The 19,557-nt window shown below is 49.5% G+C and overlaps 1 long non-coding RNA gene across 1 annotated transcript; it reads right to left on the bottom strand.

Annotated features, from left to right (window-relative positions):
* Positions 1-10,593: 10,593 nt before the first annotated feature.
* On the bottom strand, positions 10,594-13,687 carry LOC132342217 (uncharacterized). The gene is made up of 2 exons (XR_009490528.1): positions 12,016-13,687; positions 10,594-10,812 (listed from the first exon to the last, which is right to left on the bottom strand). It is a non-coding gene; the product is annotated as an uncharacterized lncRNA (long non-coding RNA).
* Between the last annotated feature and the right edge of the window lie 5,870 nt (positions 13,688-19,557).

Below are 19,557 nucleotides of genomic sequence, written 5' to 3' on the forward strand. Positions count from 1 at the left end.
CACCTGGGAAGGCACTTCCTGGTTCATTGGTTGTTGTTCAGTTGTTCAGTTGTGTTTGACTCTTTGCAACCCCATGGACTGCAGCACGCCAGGCTTCCCTGTCCTTCACTATTTCCCAGAGTCTGATCAAACTCATATCCATTGAGTCGGTGATGCCATCCAATCATCTCATCCTCTGTCGTCCCCTTCTCTTCCTGCCCTCAATCTTTCCCAGCATCAGGGTCTTTTCCAATGAGTCAGCTCTTCGCATCAGGTGGCCAAAGTATTGGAGTTTCAGCTTCAACATCAGTCCTTCCAATGAACATTCAGGACTGATTGCCTTTAGGATGGACTGGTTGGATCTCCTTGCAGTCCAAGGGACTCTCAAGAGTCTTCTCCAACACCACAGTTCAAAAGCATCAATTCTTCAGCGCTCAGCCTTCTTTATGGTCCAACTCTTAACATCCATACGTGACTACTGGAAAAACCATAGCTTTGACTAGATGGACCTTTGTTGGCAAAGTGAGGTCTCTGCTTTTTAATACACTGTCTGGATTTGTCATAGCTTTTCTTCCAAGGAGCAAGTGTCTTTTAATTTCATGGCTGCTGTCACTGTCCACAGTGATTTTGGAGCCCAAGAAAATAAAATGTCACTGTTTTCATTGTTTCCCCATCTATTTCCCATGAAGTGATGGGACCAGATGCCATGATCTTAGTTTTTGGAATGCTGAGTTTTAAGACAGCTTTTTCACTCTCCTCTTTCACTTTCATCAAGAGGCTCTTTAGTTCCTCTTGACTTTCTGTCATTCCTGGTTCATAATTACCTCTAACTCACAGCGTCCGCTCTCAAGGCATTGACAAAGCTTCTTATCACTTGTGCGCCTGAGTGAATTTCTTTGCCTCTTCTGTAAAATGGGGGTCTACAACATGAACGGTGGTGACAGTGGGGGTGAAGTGGCATCGTGACGTCTGCCTGTCGCCTGGCTTTGGGTCTGGCTGCAGCAGCCACTCAGGAAAGGTTGGCTGTTGAAATGACCTCATTGCACAGGGTGCCAAATTGCTCTGGTTCCAGCCACCCTGTTTTGATAGGGCCACTGCTGCAGCCTGGTCCCCTGAGCTGCGAAGGATTGCTTCCCTCCATCGGCCAAGTTGCTTCCTGCCAAGTTTCTCCTGCCCACTCCTCCTCCTCTTCCTCCCCTGGGCCCAGACCAGTACATCTGCCCTTCTGGGCTCCAGCACCTTCCCACTGCAGTCACCTCTGCAGGACTGCTTCCTCCTCCACGTCATTCCACTGCTTCCTTTCCTGAAGATCTCTGCAACCTGTGTCATCAAATGGGACCCTGCTGGGATCCTGAGGACAGCGTAAGGATCCCTGCTAAGGGAAACACACTGACTGAAACCGCCCACCCTGGCCAGGTACCATAGTAAGCATACCTGTAAGTGATTTTACAACAGGAAGTCTCGGTGAGGAATACGGAACTAACAAGCCACCAGCAACTGGAGCAGTTTAAGAAAGGTCACGTGTCCTGCCACCTCCCAGAATCCTTCTCGCTGGCATTCATCTCAGTTGAGCAATGCGTGCACCACCAGGAAGGGCCCTGAGTCAAAGTGATTGGCCGAAGAAAACCCAGAAACTAATCCCATCACCATAAAACCCGAGACTGTGAGCCACATTGCAGAGTAGTTCTCCTGGGTTCTCTTATCCTCCTGCTCTCCCCCAGGCGCCCCTTCCCAGTAAAATCTCTTGCTTTGTCAATGTGTCTCCTTGGACAATTCATTTCCGAGTGTTAGACAGGAGCACCCTTTCGGGCCCTGGCAGGGGCTCCCCCTTCCTGCAACATGCCCATGCCCTGCCCCATGGCTCCCAGACCTCCACTAATACCCCCGGCAGCAGCCACTACCTGTGGCCTGGCCCCACCCCCACCCCCAGCCTTTGCTGAACCTCTTCCTCTGTACCCCTCCAGCACCCCTTGCTCCATTGTTGCCCGTCTTGCTGGGTCTGCAAGTATCTTTCTTGCATCTAATGTAAGATCCCTGAGGACAAGGACCAGCTCCTGTCCCTTTGATACCATTCCCTCCACCCTAGTTGAGGCCGCCTTGGCCCCACACCTGAATGATCACAAAATGTCATAGTCTGTCTGCTCTGGCCTTGCCCACTCCCATCGGGCATTGCGGTGACCTTCGAAAGCACAGATGAGTTCACGGCACTCTCTTTTGGGGCACCTGTGGCCCTCAGGGGAGCTCTTACCACCAGTTACCACTCCCGGCCCCGTCTCACTGGATCTAGACAGGAGAGCTGATCTGCACTGGCTTGAATGGAGTAGGCTCTCCGGGAGGTGAAAGGTTCTTCCTTCTGGCTGGGATACTCTCTGCGCTCTCTGCTTCTCCCCTTCTACCCATTGGGCTAATTCCTCTCCTTACCCAGATCTCAGCTGAGATGTACCTCCCAGGAAAGGGCTCTCCAGCTACCTGAAGCCTTGGCCCCGTGCTTCTTCAGTGAGCCTAGAGCACCGCGTACATTCCCTGCTTTGTTGGAATTATATCTGTCTGTTGCTCATAGCCCCATTTGCCTGTTGGCCCTTTTGAGAGAAGTGCCCTTGTGCCCACTGCCTGGAGCCTAGCACAATGGCTGACACGTTGTTGTTGTTTAGTGTCTCAGTCGTGTCTGACTCTTTTGCGATCCCGTGGACTGTATCTACCTGGCTCCTCCGTCCGTGGAATTTCCCAGGCAAGAATACTGGAGTGGGCTGCCATTTCCCGACTCAGGGATCAAACCCGCAGCTCCTGGTTTGCAGATGGATTCTTTACCTGGGAGGCCCACCTGGCACATAGTAGGTACTTAACAAACACTTGTTCCGTTGAACTGAAGTGCTCCAGAGCTCAACCAGGTTCCCCATCTTTCCAGATCCTACCGGCCGCTCCTGATAACAAGAACAATGCTGACACTTGCTAAGTGCTTGTTATGCTCCTGGCACTGGGTTAAGTGCCTCACTCATATTGCCTTTGTTTATTCCTCAACAGCCTTGTGAGGTCAGAACTACTTTACAGACGCGAAGGCTTAGATAGGCAAATGAACCACCCTAAGGTCACACAGCTAGAAAGGGGTAGGGCTGGACTGGTATCCACTTGCTGACTTGGAGTCTTTCTTCTCGACCCCAAGATGACACTGTCCTCCGTGCCTGCTTGTTCCCCACCCTCTCCACGATCCCTCTCCTTCCTCTGATCCCCTCAGGGTCTCTGCCTTCCCAGATCCTCCTACCACATCATCTATGCGTGCAGTTTCCTGATTCCACACTGCCCTGAAAGATTCTTTAGCACAGAGGTACTTAACCAGTTAATCTCTCTGACTAATGATAAACTCCCCGAGGTCGAGGATTATGCTGTTTCTTTAGGAGCCCCCAGGATAGCCAGCACAGTGGTTTGTTCTTGTTGTTCAGTCACTCAGTCGTGTCCGATTCTTTGTGACCCCATGGACTGCAGCCAGGCTTCCCTGTCCTTCCCCATTTCCCAGAGCTTGCTCAAACTCATGACCATTGAGTCAGTAATGCCATCCAACCATCTTGTCCTTGTCATCCCCTTCTCCTCCTGCCTTCAATCTTTCCCAGCATTAGGGTCTTTTCTAATGAGTAGGCTAGCCAAAGCGTTGGAGCTTCAGCTTCAGCATCAGTCTTTCCAATGGATATTTAGGACTGATTTCCTTAGGAAGGACTGGTTGGATCTCCTTGCAGTCCAAGGGACTCTCAAGAGTCTTCTCCAACACCACAGTTGAAAAGCATCAATTCTTCTGCATTTAGCCTTCTTTATGGTCCAACTCTCACATCCATACATGTCTACTGGAAAAACCATAGTTTTGATATAGCACAGTGCTTGACACCCAGTTGATATCCTCCAGTTCACCAGTAAAGCAAAGGCCAGGTCCCCAGGTTCTCGTCCATCTGAGGAGGTGGCTCAGGAGGTTCTGAGCTCTCCTCTTCTCTCCATGATTCCGCTCTGGCTTCTGTCTAATCCTTGGTGTTTTGGGACATTATGAATCACAGAGACCCACAGAACTCAGGGGAAGAGAATGCCAAGATTTCTTAAGGCCAAATGTGTGATCAGCATATCCAACTTCATTTTCCTGTCTAGGGAGTCCCATTTTTTTTTTTTTTTTTAATCATAATATGTCTCAGGAAACCATGTCATAAATCAGATTATAAAAAAAAAAAAGATTGTATTTAGTCAGCAAAAAATGTAGTGTACTGAGCACTTTTGAATACACCAAAGTCTAGGTGATGGAAGCTAATGTGACAGGGCTCTGCTTTGAGGGGTCTCATTGTCTTACTGGAGTCACGAACCAACTCATCATAGTGAAAGACCCCTGAGCGTCACACTCTGGCTCCTGTCTGCTCTGCAAAGTCTCCCCAAGTGTTTCTAGAAGTTTCCTGCAGTGTCTCACATGGGCTCAGGGCTAAGTTCAGGCATGGCCCCCGAACACGTGATTCCAGCGGTTGTTTTCCTCCTCTTCCCTGCTCTGGTCTGTGCCCTATGGACTGCACCCCTTCGGGGCACCCGTGGCAGATAGAGAAGCAGGTTGTGGACCTGGGGTGATGTCCTAGGGCACTCCCCTCCCCGTCAGCGTCACACCCCATCAGGGATCATAAACCACGGCTGGCGGAGCCCCTGTCTTACAGTCTTGTAGTGAAACGGCTCTGCAGTGGCTGATGTGGCTGTCTAGGACCACCTTCACACACACACACAGCTCAGACCCAATTCCACAGGTTCTGAGGAATCACAGAGGCTTTCCCCCTTTCCAGTCACCAAAGGCTCTCTCACTGCCTGAGGGTCTCCACCCTGGGATCTGTCTCCCCCAGAAGGCTCCCTCTTCCCCTCTCTGCACTTCTCAGCAGCATCAGCTTCTGGCAGCTGCCTCACCGTTTCCCCTACACAAGCCTAGGCATGTCCCAGTTTTGCCTCAAGAACAGCACTCTAGTCCCACCTGTTTTTCTTACACACGTGCTTCTTATTCATGCTCAGATATAGAAAAAAGACAAGAAAAATACTCCAAGATGTTTTGACTCTGGGAGGTTTTATTTTCTTTTTCATATTCTGCTATGTTTTCCAAGATTTAAAAAATAAGCCTGAGTCCCTCATGCAATACCCCCACCCCCACCACAGTAAAAACTTTTATTGTGGTGGATGTTTTTGTTCAAATAGAAAATTAACAACACAAGCTGTAGAAGCAAAGTGGAAAAAGAAGGATGAACTCCAGAGTGTTAAGGGGAAGTAGAAAAGCTTTCAAAAGGAATAATGTTACAATTGGAGGTTCCTGAACAAATGAATCATAGATACAGCCAAGCATATACCATAAGTCAATACCATAGTAACTGTAAATCTCCACAGTTACTCAAAGGAGTAGAATTATTTTCCAAGCCCTACAAAAATATATGTATCACTTTTATTATATAAGGGGTTGCAACAAACTTTCAAGTGTATCTATCACATATTAAAATGCACACACAACTCTTACAACATGTCAAGGCATAGAAGGTTGGCTACAGAAAAAGTACACATCTAACTGACAGTCATTTTGTTCACCTTTGACTTCAGAAGTACACAATGCTTGATCTCACGCCTTCCTTTTCTCTGAACCAAACCAGAATATTCAAAATCACTCCTTGGAGCTCTGCGCTGGGCTGCTTGAGGATGAGGGATAGCGTTAGCTATCTGTTACCGATGATAACGATGCTGTCTCTTTGACTGAAAATCGTTTTAAATATCCAGAAGGGCTGACGCAGCATCCTCTTCTTCTTCCCCGTCCGTGTATTAAAAGCCACCAGGCAGGGTTTCAGGGTCAGGGTTAACATGGTCTCCAGGAAGGCTGCTGCAGCCTCTGAAGACAGTCCTCCCCATCTTTCCCTCCACATGGACCACTGAGCGGCTGTGATTTTAACTGGCAGCCTTCAGAATACAGAACTGGGGTTGGTTTTCCTCATCTGGGACAGTGGTAAGAAACAGATGGGGGTTGGGTACTGAGGTGTGGGAACTCATCAAACCCCAAGTGTGGATCACAGAATTAAAGTACACCCAGGATGGAAAAGACCTCTGCTGTGAACTGCTCCAACTTCTAAGCCGCCACCACTGACCTGAGAAAGCACCTACTCTGTGCCTGAAATTACTACAGAGATGGTTTTATTTCATGTAATCCATACAACCCTGTGGAGTAAATAATAGCAACCCCATTTTATAGACGAGAAAACAGAGTCTCTATGAGCTTAAGAAACTTACCAGTGTATTAGTTTGCTGGGGCTGCCATACAAAGTGCCACAAACTGGGTGCCTAAAACAACAGGAAGTGTACTGCCTCACCGTTCTGGAGGCTAGAAGTCCATAATCAAAGTGTCAGAAAGGTTTCTGGGGGCTGGGAGAAAGAATCTATTCCATGCATGCCTTTCTGCTCACTTCTGATGGTTGCCAGCAACCCTTGGCATTCTTCAGCTTGTAGACGCCTCACCCCAGCCTCACCCTTCACCCTTTACGTGCTATTCTCCATGTGTGTGTCTGTGTCTCCAAATTTTCTCTTAAAAGAAAAAAAAAAAGCCAGCCTTTATTGAATGTGTAACAGTGTTGCTTCTACTCTTTTTTGTGTGTGTGTGGACATGAAATCTTGTTACCATTTATTTGAGGTGGTTTAGTTCCTGACTCTTTGGGACCCCATGGATTGTAGCCTGCCAGGCTCCTCTGTCCATGGGACTTCTCAGACAAGAATACTAGAGTGGGTTGCCATTTCCTTCTCCAGGGTGTTTCTATTTTATGTTTTTGGCCCCAAGGCATGTGGGATCTTAGCTCCTCAACCGGGGATCGAACTCACACCCCCTGCATTGGAAGGCGAGGTTCTAACCACTGGACTGCCAGGGAAGTCCCAGATTTTCCCCTTTTCAGGGACAGCAGTCATATTATAGTAGGGTCCACTCTAATGACTTCATGTTAACTTGATTATCTCTACGAAGACTCTATTTACAAATAAGGCCACATTCTGAGGTCCTGGGGGGTCAGGACTTCAACATATTTTGGGGGGAACTTTGGGGTCACAAAGAGTCAGACACAACTAACACTCTGGGGACTTCAACAATTCAGTCTGCAACATAAAGACATCACTTCTGATAAATGATGGAGACAATATTAAAAACCTAGACTATCTGACAGCAGCTCTTAACCAGACCCCATCCTGCCTCCTATCTGGCTCTTCCTGGCTGTCTGGCTCCCTTCTGTAGACCATATCTAGGAATAGAGATTGGCAACCACACAGGATGAGCCCACCTACCATGTCTGAAGACTTCCTAAGTATAATCTCTTATTTTCTATGCTCACCTCTGAGAGATACACAAATACCACAAGGATTTTCTCCATGCAGATGTTGACAGACATTGGCTTTGATAGAGAAACGTTCCCATCTTCATCGACCACTTTTGCAGGAACCACAAGCTCCTGGCCAGTGCACTGCCGACCCCTATGGCCCTTCCTCTAGAGAAGGGAAAGGGCGCCTCTGTTTTCATGCTAATGGGTGTGCGACCCCTCACTTTCTGGTTCTCACAGTGACATCTGACACGAGTCATTCCATGTGCCACAGAGACACAGGAGGAGGTGCTGGAGGAGGGAAGGTGGGTGAAATGCTCAATGCTTCATTGTGATTCAAGTACCTGCGCCTTCATGCCCCCACCCCTGTTTTTTAATTTAAAGAGCACCATGCGTACGACTCAAGTTTAGTCAGGCTTTGTCTTGGTTCTTTCACTGGGAGCTGGTCATCTCTGAACGAGTGTGTTAAACCTGGCCTGAGTAACCCCAGGACTCAGGTCATCCTGGATCTTGGTGACCCCACAGGTGAATGAGGTGGTCACTGGACAAGGCAGACCCCCCAGGGGTCCTGTGATAGAATGGCTGAGAACCTCCAAGAAAGGACTTGCTACCCTAGCTGAGAGGGGTACCTCACTGCATCCCACCGAAGGGCTGGCCCCCAGCCAGTAAGGCCTAGGTTGGGATACTGAAGGCCTGCAACTTGGCCTCACGTAGGCAATTCTGAGGGGCCACCTCAGCTCCAAAGCCCTCTGTGGGGTCGGCTGGGATTGTCCTTGGGCCTAAACCACAGCTTGATGTCCGCCCCTGCCCCCACCCTCCCTTCCTCAGTGTTGCTCCTTAGAGTCCTCTTCAACCCTCCTCCACTCTAACTCATCTCAGAATCTGCCTCCCAGGAACCTTCCTGGACCGGCTTCTCCAGAGACTCAAGTCAACACTTGGTTGTGGGACTTCCCTGGTGTTCCAATGGTTAAGAATCTGCCTTCTTATGCAGGGGACACAAGTTTGATCCCTGGTTGGGGAACTAAGATCCCACGTGCCACAGGGCAACTAAGCTGATGCATCGAAAAAAAGACCTAGCACTGCCCAAAACAAACAACACACGGTCCTGAAACCACAGAGGAGGCATGAGAGATCAAAGGCCTCTTCTTTCTGAGCCCCAAACTTCAGTTTTCACAAGGCACGACCAGGAGACTCATAGGCCTGCCCACATACTTAGGCCCTTCTGTTTGGCACCATCTGAAATTAGCTGGCCAACATCTCCCGCCTACAAAGATTTATTGAACATCTACTATGTGCAAAGTATTATTCCAGACTCTGGAAATATAGCAGTGAAAAAAGAAACAGAAAAATCTTTATCTGCATGAATCTTGCATTCCAGTAGGGGAAGCAGACAATCACCTAATAAATCAGTAAAATACTATCACTTGGTGATAGTACTATGGGGAGGAAAAAGCAGGGCCAGATGGAGGAAATAGAGTGAACAGGGCAAGACTCCCCGAAAAGGTGAGATATGAGCAAAACCTGAAGGAGATAAGGGACTGAGTCATGACGTTACTGGGGGAGGAGACTTTCAGATGGTAGGAACAGCAAGTGCAAAGGCCCTGAGGCAGGAACTTGCTGTGAGTTTGCAAGGACTAGCAAGGAGGCCAGTGTAAGTGGGTCAGAGCACAAGAACAGTAAGAAGTGAAATCAGAGTCCACAGTGGGAGAAGGGAGAGAGGTTTGTGGGATTGTGGGTGTGGAGGGTCTCTTGGGCCAATGTAGGGACTCTGGCTTTGACTATGAGTGAGATCAGAGAAGGCGATGGCACCCCACTCCAGCCAGTACTCTTGCCTGGAAAATCCCATGGATGGAGGAGCCTGGTAGGCTGCAGTCCATGGGGTCGAGAAGAGTCGGACATGACTGAGCGACTTCACTTTCACTTTTCACTTTCATGCATTGGAGAAGGAAATGGCAACCCACTCCAGTGCTCTTGCATGGAGAATCCCAGGGACAGGGGAGCCTGGTCGGCTTCCGTCTATGGGGTCGCACAGAGTCGGACACGACTGAAGCGACTTAGCAGCAGCAGCAGCAGCATGAGTGGGATGGGACCCACCAGAGGGCTCTGAGCACAGAAGAGACAGGATCAAAGGGACTGTTTTAAAGGGCCACCCTAGCTGCTATGTGGAGAGAAGGCAGAAGCAGGAGACCTCCTAGACCGGTTCAGTAAATTCAGGTAGAAGGCGGTGCTGTCTCAGCAAAGGGGCTGTGGTAGAAGTGGTCGGATTCTGGAGATTTTTGGAAGGTTAGAGCCAATGGGATTTGTTGATGATCCTTCCAGGAGAGCCAGCACTGTGCCTGGCAGGATCACACATGTGGGTGCAGCCAGCAGTATTTCTCAAGGCGATAAGCACCATGCGGTGGCTTTGGAGCCAGACACGCCTGGGTCTGGATCCAGACTCCATCCCTACTAGCTGTTCATCTTGAGCAGTTTACATCAACTCTCTAATACTTTGTGTCTTCATCTGTCAACTGGGGATGACAATCTTTGTATCATAGGATTATTATGAAGATCAAGTGAGATGATCTTAAAGAAGAGCTGACAGGAGAATGACTGTGATCGTTTTAAATAATGCAGTCTCCTATGAATTTTGGAGCGGAGGCCTGAGGAGGGGAGGGGCGGGCTCTGAGGGTGGAGGGAACATGCGGGAGGGGTTGGACAAAGCTGGGAGCAGCCAAGACCACCCAGGAATGCTGGTGTGGAAAGAGAACAGGAATCTTGGGCACACAGTGGCCTGCCCAAGTGAGTCTGGGGGATTCCAACACTCGGGCAGGTTGGGGTAGGGTGGCCTTCAGAGAAAAGATGGCCAGAGGGGAACTCCTTGGCTGGCTGAAGGTGGAGCAGTGGAAAATGGGAACATCCCCAAATTCTAGAGGATGAGGTCATCCCAGCTGAAGCCAATCAAAACTCTCCCTTGGGGAGGCAAGAAAGGGTTTGCTAGGCCAAAAACTGCAGCGGGCTCTAGCGGCTGCCAAGAAAGGAGGCGAGGCAAGGCGAGCCCTGGGCCCGAAGCCATGAGCTCTGGAGGCCCCACCTTGGCTAGAAAAAGAGACTAGGGAGAGCTGGGGGGCGGGGGTGGGGCAACCCAGAAGCGGGGGGAGGGCGGGGGCTGTCTGAATTGTCTGGTGGTAATGGGGCACGCTCCTGGAAAAACTGTTAAGTCCTCAGAGGCAGCCAACAAAGCTTCGCACACCAGGGCTCTACAATGTTTTTCCCTTAACAAGGACAGAAAGCATTCCTTCCATCAGAGATGTTCTGTTGATTTATATGCACGTTTCGGGATTCTGAACTTTTCCTCCTACCTAGAGAGAACATTGACAATGAATGACGTGGGTTCAAATTCCAGGGCAGCAGTCGACCTTGGGCAGGATGCTTGACCTCTGGGTCTTGTAAAATGGGGATCACTGTACTTCACAGGTGTCACTGGGACCATCATCTCCATTCGCCGCCACTCTCCCCATCCCTGGGTTCAGAGAATAAAAGAAAGCCTACTAAATGAATGTGAAGGCAGACAGTCAAGTGTACAGAAGGGTCTCTCCTGCGTGGGCAACACCAGGGGGCTGGTTTCTAGGGGCCAGAGGGGACAGGTGGGGTCTGGAACTTGGGGAGCAGCGCCCCCAGTCCCAAGGTGGAGACCTGATCCTTACCCGATGCCTCCCAGTTCAAACTCCCTCTCTCCTAAGGCACCACCATCTGTTCCCATTTCTCTCAGACCCTGAAGAAGTGGTACGCTGCACTTGGAAGAGGAGGCATCCTTTCCCCAGACACCCCAGGGGCTAGAAATCCCCCAGGCCCGACGCCCTCCGGAGGCGCTGACGTCAGCCCGAGCGGCGGCCGCGGAGCGTTTCTGGTAAGTCTCCCGCCAGCGGCCACCTCCAGGAAGGACAGGGCTGGGCCCAGGCCAAGTCCCGCAGCTGCTCAGCGCCTGCCCGGCCTGGGGAGGTTTCCGGTGTGCCCACTTGGGCCGCAGCAATCCTGGGGCCCTAAGGGCGTGGGTGGCTGGCCGGCCGTTCCCGGCCTGTCGCCACCCTGTCCAAGAAGTCAATCCAGCCCACCGACCGCAGATTCCTAGAGCCTGCGCTCGCTGATGGGAATGGAAACGGAAGTACCTCCTTCCCCCTCCCCTCCCCTCCCCTCCCCCATTCCTGCTCTCCCCCCCCTTCCCCCATTCCTGCTCTCCCCTCCCTTCCCCCATTCCTGCTCTCCCCTCCCTTCCCCCATTCCTGCTCTCCCCTCCCCCATTCCCCCTCCCCCTCTCCCCATTCCCCCTCCCCCTCCCCTCGCCCCTCCCCTATTCCCACCCTTCTCCCCTCCCCTCCCCCCTCCCCACCCTCATCCCTCAAGACTGCTCTTTCCCTGTTCTTGTCACAGGCTTTGACAGCCATTTGAGACTGCTCAGGGAGAAGACAGGAACTCTGACCCTGGCCCCCAAATCAGAGGTTTTTAGGCCAGCAAGTCATAGCGTTTTAGAGCAGACAGAAGGGTCTCTCAAGCCAGGCCAGTGTCCTTTGAGTCAGTGGTTTCTGGATGCCAGGCACAGTACTCCCAGCTTCACAGGCATTAAAACCCTGACGCCTGCACTAGGGAGACACTGCTTGAGCTGCAGTTGACAGGTGGGAACATGGACACAGTGCACAGGACTGAAGCAGCCTGCCTGAGGCCCCACCTCGGAGCCTGTGTTGGGAGCCAGGTCTTGTGACTGACTTCACAGCTGAATTCTGCCACCGTGTTACGCTTCTCCACGCGTGTTGGTGGATCACGTGTTCCTGTCCTAGGTCTGCCAGGAATGAGAGAAACCTGTGGTTAAGCAGGCCTGGGGTGGGGGTGGGGGCAGGGAAGTACCCTAAATTCAGTTCCACTTCATGGAATGTCTTGGAGCATAGTGACAGATTAAAGGCTCTGACAAGTCCTGCAGGGAGTAAATCTGTTTAACTCTCTTTAACCTAGTGTTTCCCAAACTTATATGCATCTGGGAACCCCACCCCCTTTTTAAAAAATGGGAGATGGTTACCATCCTGGAGAAGGTGCTCTGGGAGCTGCTACATGAGATCACACCACCTGTCTTGTTCAGATAGTGCCTGGTATATATTAGGAGCTCTGTAAATGTGAGTTGGGTAAAATTAACATTTCCCCCATTGCTGGTCGTCCCAGCCCATTCCCCAGGATTTCTCTCCCTGAAGAGTCCTTCAGCCATGGAAGATAAACCCACTCCTGCTGGTGCCCCTGTGTGGGTTTTCTGGGCTGTGCTGGGGTTACGTGAAAAGAAAAGTTTATTCAGGCAACTCCTGTGGCCTCCCCTGTTTTAGCCTCCCCTCAGAGGTCCCTACTCTTAAGGACAAAGGGAAAGTTCTGAGACACTTCCATTCAGTTTTGGCATAGGAATATGGGTGTGGATGAGGGTGTAAAATGTGCTGTGCTATGCTCAGTCATGTCCAACTCTTTTCGACTCCATGGACTGTAGCCCACCAGGCTCCTCTGTCCATGGGGATTCTCCAGGCAAGAATCCTGGAGTGGGTTGCCATGCCCTCCTGCAGGGCATCTTCCCAACCCAGGAATCAAACTGGGGTCTCAGATCTCTCGCCTGCATTGCAGGCGGATTCTTTACCGGCTGAGCTACCAGGGAAGCCCAAGTCCTTTCAAGCCCCCAAGCCTGCCCAAGCAGGACTGTGCAGGCCCTGAGGGGTCCTCCTACCCGGTGCTCACATCTCCGTTTTCACCTTTCTTGGCACCCTGCCCGGTCACCCCTCACCCCCTCCCTCTACTTTTTACACCCTGTCTCTCAGCCCCTCTTACTTCCTACTCTCCGGGACTCGGCTTGAACTCCAGGCTCTATTGGAATCAGATCCTCTCTGGGGACCCTGAGCACACAGCAGGCCAGGCCCTGGCTCTGAGATTCAGGGGTGACCGCCGTGGGATGGGTGCAGGCCTCCCTTTAGACACAGCCAAGTCAGGAATGACAGATGCTCGCCACAACCCAGCGCCCTTCTCCCCACCCTTTGGTGGCACCCCCTTGGCAAGCCTCCCAGCCTGGAGCCGGTGCCAGGCCTCCTCCCTCTCTTGGATCCTGAGCACTGCTGGGAAGGGCACCACCACAGTGCTGGCATCGCTACAGGCTCAGACTCCCAACTGGGTACCAGCTGCCAGCACATGTAGCAGCCTTGGGTCTAAACCACTTACTATTCTGGGCCTCCATCACTCTCTCCACATGCTCCCTTCCGACCCCGGGCCTAATGCTTAGCTTCTTGTCTCCTACCACTGGAAAAACAAATTGAGGCCACTGGGATCACATGATCTCCATCAAATCCTTCCTCCCTACCGAGTCTGCTTCCACGCACCCCCCTCCCACCCCCGCACCCCACTGCTTTCCTGTTAATTTTAGAAGCAGGCCAAAATCCAGGTCAGATCCCCCAGCCGGTGGAGTCGGGCTGCTGGGGTTCCAATCCCATTTATATCCCTTCCTGGCTGTGTGATCTTGGGCAGATTTCTTAAGCTCCTCAGTGCCTCGGTTTCCTCATCAGTGAGATGGGATGGTACTTGCCTTTACCTCACAGAGTTGATGGAAGGATTATATGAGAGAGGCTGCACAGAGAACTTGGCACAGGCAAATGCTAAGAAAGGCTAGCTATTGCCGCCTGCCTCTCTGCCTCCTCTAAACCGTGTTCCCTCATTATGAACATCTCCTGGTTTCTAGCTCATTCCTCTCAGCCTATACAGACACATCAGTCTCTCCTGTCATAAAAAAATCTCTTCTTGATTCTGCATTCTTGATTTCTCTTGTGCCTTCTCGTCCAGACTTCTCAGCAGCATCCTGAGAAGCAATCTGCCTGTTGCTTTCCTTATCTCCTTTCTGTTCCTCAGTCCACTGGGGACATGGCTTCTGGCTCTACCATACTTCTGACGTTTGTCGGGGGTCACCAAGGACCAGGCCAAGACCAGTGGGCACATCTCAGCCCCTGACCTCTGCCCCTGACCTCTGCCTGCTGCACTGACTGTATTAGTCATTTCCTCCTCTGTGAAATGATGGATGGCTTGGCATCCGTGCCTCCTTATCAACCCCTTGGTCCTCCTTGTACTTCTTTGACCTTGCCCTCTCTGTTCTCACAGGACTCCTTATCCACTGTGGGCCCCAGGGGACTGGTCTGCTGGTCCCCAGACTGGGGACCCTGAATCTGTCCTTGGTCAGTGGGTCTCCTCTGTCTTCACACTCCTTTCAGGTGATCTTAGCAGCTCTTAGCTTCCCAGATAGCTCAAATGCTAGAGAATCTTCCTGCAATGCGGTTCGATCCCTGGATTGGGAAGATCCCCTGGAGAAGGGCATGGCAACCCATTCCAATGTTCTTGCCTGGAGAATTTCATGGACAGAGGAGACTGGCGGGCTACAGTCCACGGGGTCACAAAGAGTCGGACATGACTGAGTGACTGACACTTTCACTTTCACTTAGCAGCTCTTATGGCCTCTACTTCCACTTGATGGTGGCTACCTGCTATGGACTGAATTGTGTGTGCCACCCCCTCCCCAAATTCATACATTGAAGCCCTAATCCCCAGTGCTAGTGTATATGGAGACAGAGACTGTAAGGAAGTAATTAAGATTAAATCAGGCTATAAATTCGGGCCCCTAATCTGATAGGTTAGATAGCATCACTGACGTAATGGACATGAACTTGAGCAAACTACAGGAGATAACGGAGGACAGGGAAGTCTGGCGTGCTGCAGTCTGTGGGGTTACGAAGAGTCAGACACTACTTAGTGACTGAATAATGACAACAATCTGATAGGATCAATGTCCTTATACAAAGAGGAAGAGACACCAGAGATCTCTCTTTCTGGGCTCACACGAGGACACAGCAAGAAGGCCATCTGTAAGCCAGGAAGAGAGTTCTCACCAGAAGTTAACTCTGCTGGTACCTTGGTCCTGGACCTCTAGCCTCTAGAAGTATGAGAAAATAATTTCTGTTATTCAAGCTACCCTGTCTGTGGCAAATTCCTAAGCATGTAGGCATCCTAAGGCACCTCATCTGACTCTCTGTGACCCCATGGACTGTAACCCACAAGGCTCCTCTGTCCATGGGATTCTCCAGGCAAGAATACTGGAGTGGGTTGCTGTGCCCTCCTCCAGGGGATCTTCCTGACCCAGGGATCGAACCCAAGTCTCTTATGTCTCCTGCACTGGCAGGTGGGTTCTTAACCATCTGGGAATACCCGTTTCTAAGTGTACCAGTAAGTTTTTCCTGCAAAACAGACTATTCCAAAATTTGGTGGTTGAAAACAACCACTCATTTAGCTTATCTTTCTGCAGGTCAGCAGTTTGCTCTGGGCTCAGGTAGCAGTTCCTCTGATCTTGGATCTGTGGTCAGCTGCAGGTTTGGCTGGGCACTGGTTGTAGCCTGGCTTTAGCAGGATGGCTCATCTCTGCTCCACAGAGTCTCTCATCTTCCAGGAGGCAGGCCTGGACTTGTTTCCATGGTGATGCAGCAAGGTTCTAAGAAAGCAAGCAGAGTGGAGGTTTGGAAGGAAAAGCCTCAGACTCTGCAGACATCCAGGTCTGTGTACTCTGCATTCTTACCTGGCACTCTGGGAGTTGACTTCTCAATATCAAGACATCTTGGACAATGAACTAGGAATATAGAAAAGTAATTACACAAGAAAAAGAATGTATGTGTATAACTGCATCACTTTGCTGTGTAGCAGATAACACAGTATTGTAAATCAATTCTACTTCAATTTTAAAAGTACTTTGAAAACAGAATAATAATTAAGTAAACTCTGGAAAGGCACTTAACATTTTAAGGTATAATTGACAGGAGTTGCCAGATGTAGAGTAAGGAAAGACGAGGAAAATAGGCCTACAACTGGGTAGACAATCTTTGTGCTTCCCTGGTGTTTCAGGCAGTAAAGAGTCCACCTGCAATGCAGGAGACTGGGGTTTGATCCCTGGGCTGGTAAGATCCCCTGGAGAAGGGAATGGCAACCCCCTCCAGTATTCTCACCTGGAAAATCCAATGGACAGAGAAGCCTGGTGGGCTACAGTCCATGGGATCGCAAAGAGTTGGACACAACTGAGCGATTAACACTTTCACTTTGGGTAGACAAATTGCTGGGCTAGATGGAGGGTGAAAAAAATTTGCTGAGCACTTATTATTTGCTGGACACTTTTCTAGCCCATTGGCACACAGAAAATACTAAGGTGCTTGAGAAAATGTTTCTGGAGCCAGACTTGGCTCTAGAGACTATATGTATTCTTTTTCAGATTCTTTTTCATGATAGCTTGTTTTAAGTTATTGAATATAGTTCTCTATGCTATACAGAAGTCAAGTGGGCCTTAGAAAGCATCACTACGAACAAAGCTAGTGGAGGTGATAGAATTCCAATTGAGTTATTCCAAATCCTGAAAGATGATGCTGTGAAAGTGCTGCACTCAATATGCCAGCAAATTTGGGAAACTCAGCAGTGGCCACAGGACTGGAAAAGGTCAGTTTTCACTCCAGTCCCAAAGAAAGGCAATGCCAAAGAATGCTCAAACTACCCCACAATTGCACCCATCTCACACGCTAGTAAAGTAATGCTCAAAATTCTCCAAGCCAGGCTTCAGCAATATGTGAACCGTGAACTTCCTGATGTTCAAGCTGGTTTTAGAAAAGGCAGAGGAACCAGAGATCAAATTGCCAACATCCGCTGGATCATAGAAAAAGCAAGAGAGTTACAGAAAAACATCTATTTCTGCTTTATTGACTATGCCAAAGCCTTTGATTGTGTGGATCACAATAAACTGTGGAAAATTCTTCAAGAGATGGGAATACCAGACCACCTGATCTGCCTCTTGAGAAATTTGTATGCAGGTCAGGAAGCAACAGTTAGAACTGGACATGAAACAACAGACTGGTTCCAAATAGGAAAAGGAGTCCGTCAAGGCTGTATATTGTCACCCTGCTTATTTAACTTATATGCAGAGTACATCATGAGAAACGCTGGACTAGAAGAAACACAAGCTGGAATCAAGATTGCCGGGAGAAATATCAATAACCTCAGATATGCAGATGACACCACCCTTATGGCAGAAAGTGAAGAGGAACTAAAAAGCCTCTTGATGAAAGTGAAAGAGGAGAGTGAAAAAGTTGGCTTATAGCTCAACATTCAGAAAACAAAGATCATGGCATCTGGTCCCATCACTTCATGGGAAATAGATGGGGAAACAGTGGAAACAGTGTCAGACTTTATTTTTCTGGGCTCCAAAATCACTGCAGATGGTGACTGCAGCCATGAAATTAAAAGACGCTTACTCCTTGGAAGGAAAGTTATGACCAACCTAGATAGCATATTCAAAAGCAGAGACATTATTTTGCCAACAAAGGTTCGTCTAGTCAAGGCTATGGTTTTTCCTGTGGTCATGTATGGATGTGAAAGTTGGACTGTGAAGAAGGCTGAGCGCCGAAGAATTGATGCTTTTGAACTGTGGTGTTGGAGAAGACTCTTGAGAGTCCCTTGGACCGCAAGGAGATCCAACCAGTCCATTGTGAAGATCAGCCCTGGGATTTCTTTGGAAGGAATGATGCTAAAGCTGAAACTCCAGTACTTTGGCCACCTCATGTGAAGAGTTGCCTCATTGGAAAAGACTCTGATGCTGGTAAGGATTGGGGGCAAGAGGAAAAGGGGACGACAGAGGATGAGATGGCTGGATGGCATCACTGACTCGATGGACGTGAGTCTGGGTGAACTCCAGGAGTTGGTGATGGACAGGGAGGCCTGGCGTGCTGTGATTCATGGGGTCGCAAAGAGTCGGACACGACTGAGCGACTGATCTGATCTGATACTATACAGAAGGTCCTTGTCATTTGTATCTAGTTTATATATAATAGTGTGTATCTGCTAATCCCAAACTAATTTGTCCCTCTCTCCCCTTCCCCTTTGATAACCATAGGGTTATTTTCTATGTCTGTGAGTCTTTTCTGTTTTATAAATTTCGTATCCTTTTTAGATTCCACAAATAAGTTATTGCATATGGTATTTGTCTTTCTTTGACTTACTTCACTTAGTGTGATACTCTCTAGGTCCATCTGTGTTACTGCAAATGACTGTGTTTCATTCTTCATTATGGCTGAATAATATTCCATTCTGCATCTATGCTGATCTTCTTTATCCATTTATCTGTCAGTGGACACTTAGGTTGCAGAAGCTATGTTCTTAATCACCACTTCCTTCATGTTCCTCCACCTACCATTCACCCACAGGAAGATAACCTGTTTGGAGTTAAAGATAATGAATTTGGTTTTAAATATAGATGTGGAGCTGCCTCTAGGACAACCGGGTAGAGACTTCTATTCAGCAGTTGGGTTTGTATGTGGAGTATAGGAATCAAAACACTGTAGACAGACAAGGATTGAGCCACGAGTGGATAACATCATACAGGGAGATGGTGCGGAGGGAGAGCAGGGGAATGCTGGGGGCACGCTTAAGGAGAGGATGGAGAAGAAGGACCCCACAAAGGAGCCTGAGGATGAGCAGCCAGAGATGGGAGAAGGAGGTTTTGGAGGCAGGGAGGACTGTAAGTCTGAGCTTGCCTGAGGGAGTCTTGGTTTAGGACAACCTGGCATGATAATTAATGCATGCCCCCTTTCACTTTAAACAGTGGCCCAGTTTGGAAGATGGATTATATATATTCACCCTCCTTAGAAGGCCAAGGAGGAGAAAACATTAAGGAGAAGGAGACGTAGATGTGAAATGCTGCCAAGAGGACAAAGAAGGTTAAGTTTAGAAAGTGGGTTCCATTGGGATTGGATTTGGCAAACTGATGACCTTGGTTGGAGAAAGGCTTCTGAGAAAAAAGGTGTAAAATGGACTGGATCACGCTGAATCTAGATAAGAAACAAGTAAAGATAACAAATTGCACAAGTCTTTCCAGAAGCTTGGCTGGGAAGGAAAGAAAGAGACAGAGGGACAGCTACACGGAACAGAAGGGGACACACCCTCCCCACCGTTCTCTCCAGGGGCGGGTTGGAGCATGGCAGACCCAATAGGGACGACTCCAATAGAGACTGCCAGGGAGTCAAGGAGACTGCTTATGGGTCAAGGTTTCTGGGGAGCCAGAAAGTACGAGGGTCCAGATAAAAGGGAAAGAGCCTTGAAGAAATAAAGGGGGAGATTTAAGAAATAGTGGGAAAAGTCCCAAGGAGGTGGGTTTCTGGGCCCGGAACTGATGAAGGGGCTGGCA

Source organism: Bos taurus, chromosome 14 (genome assembly GCF_002263795.3).
Source record: "Bos taurus isolate L1 Dominette 01449 registration number 42190680 breed Hereford chromosome 14, ARS-UCD2.0, whole genome shotgun sequence".
Lineage (NCBI taxonomy): Eukaryota > Metazoa > Chordata > Mammalia > Artiodactyla > Bovidae > Bos > Bos taurus.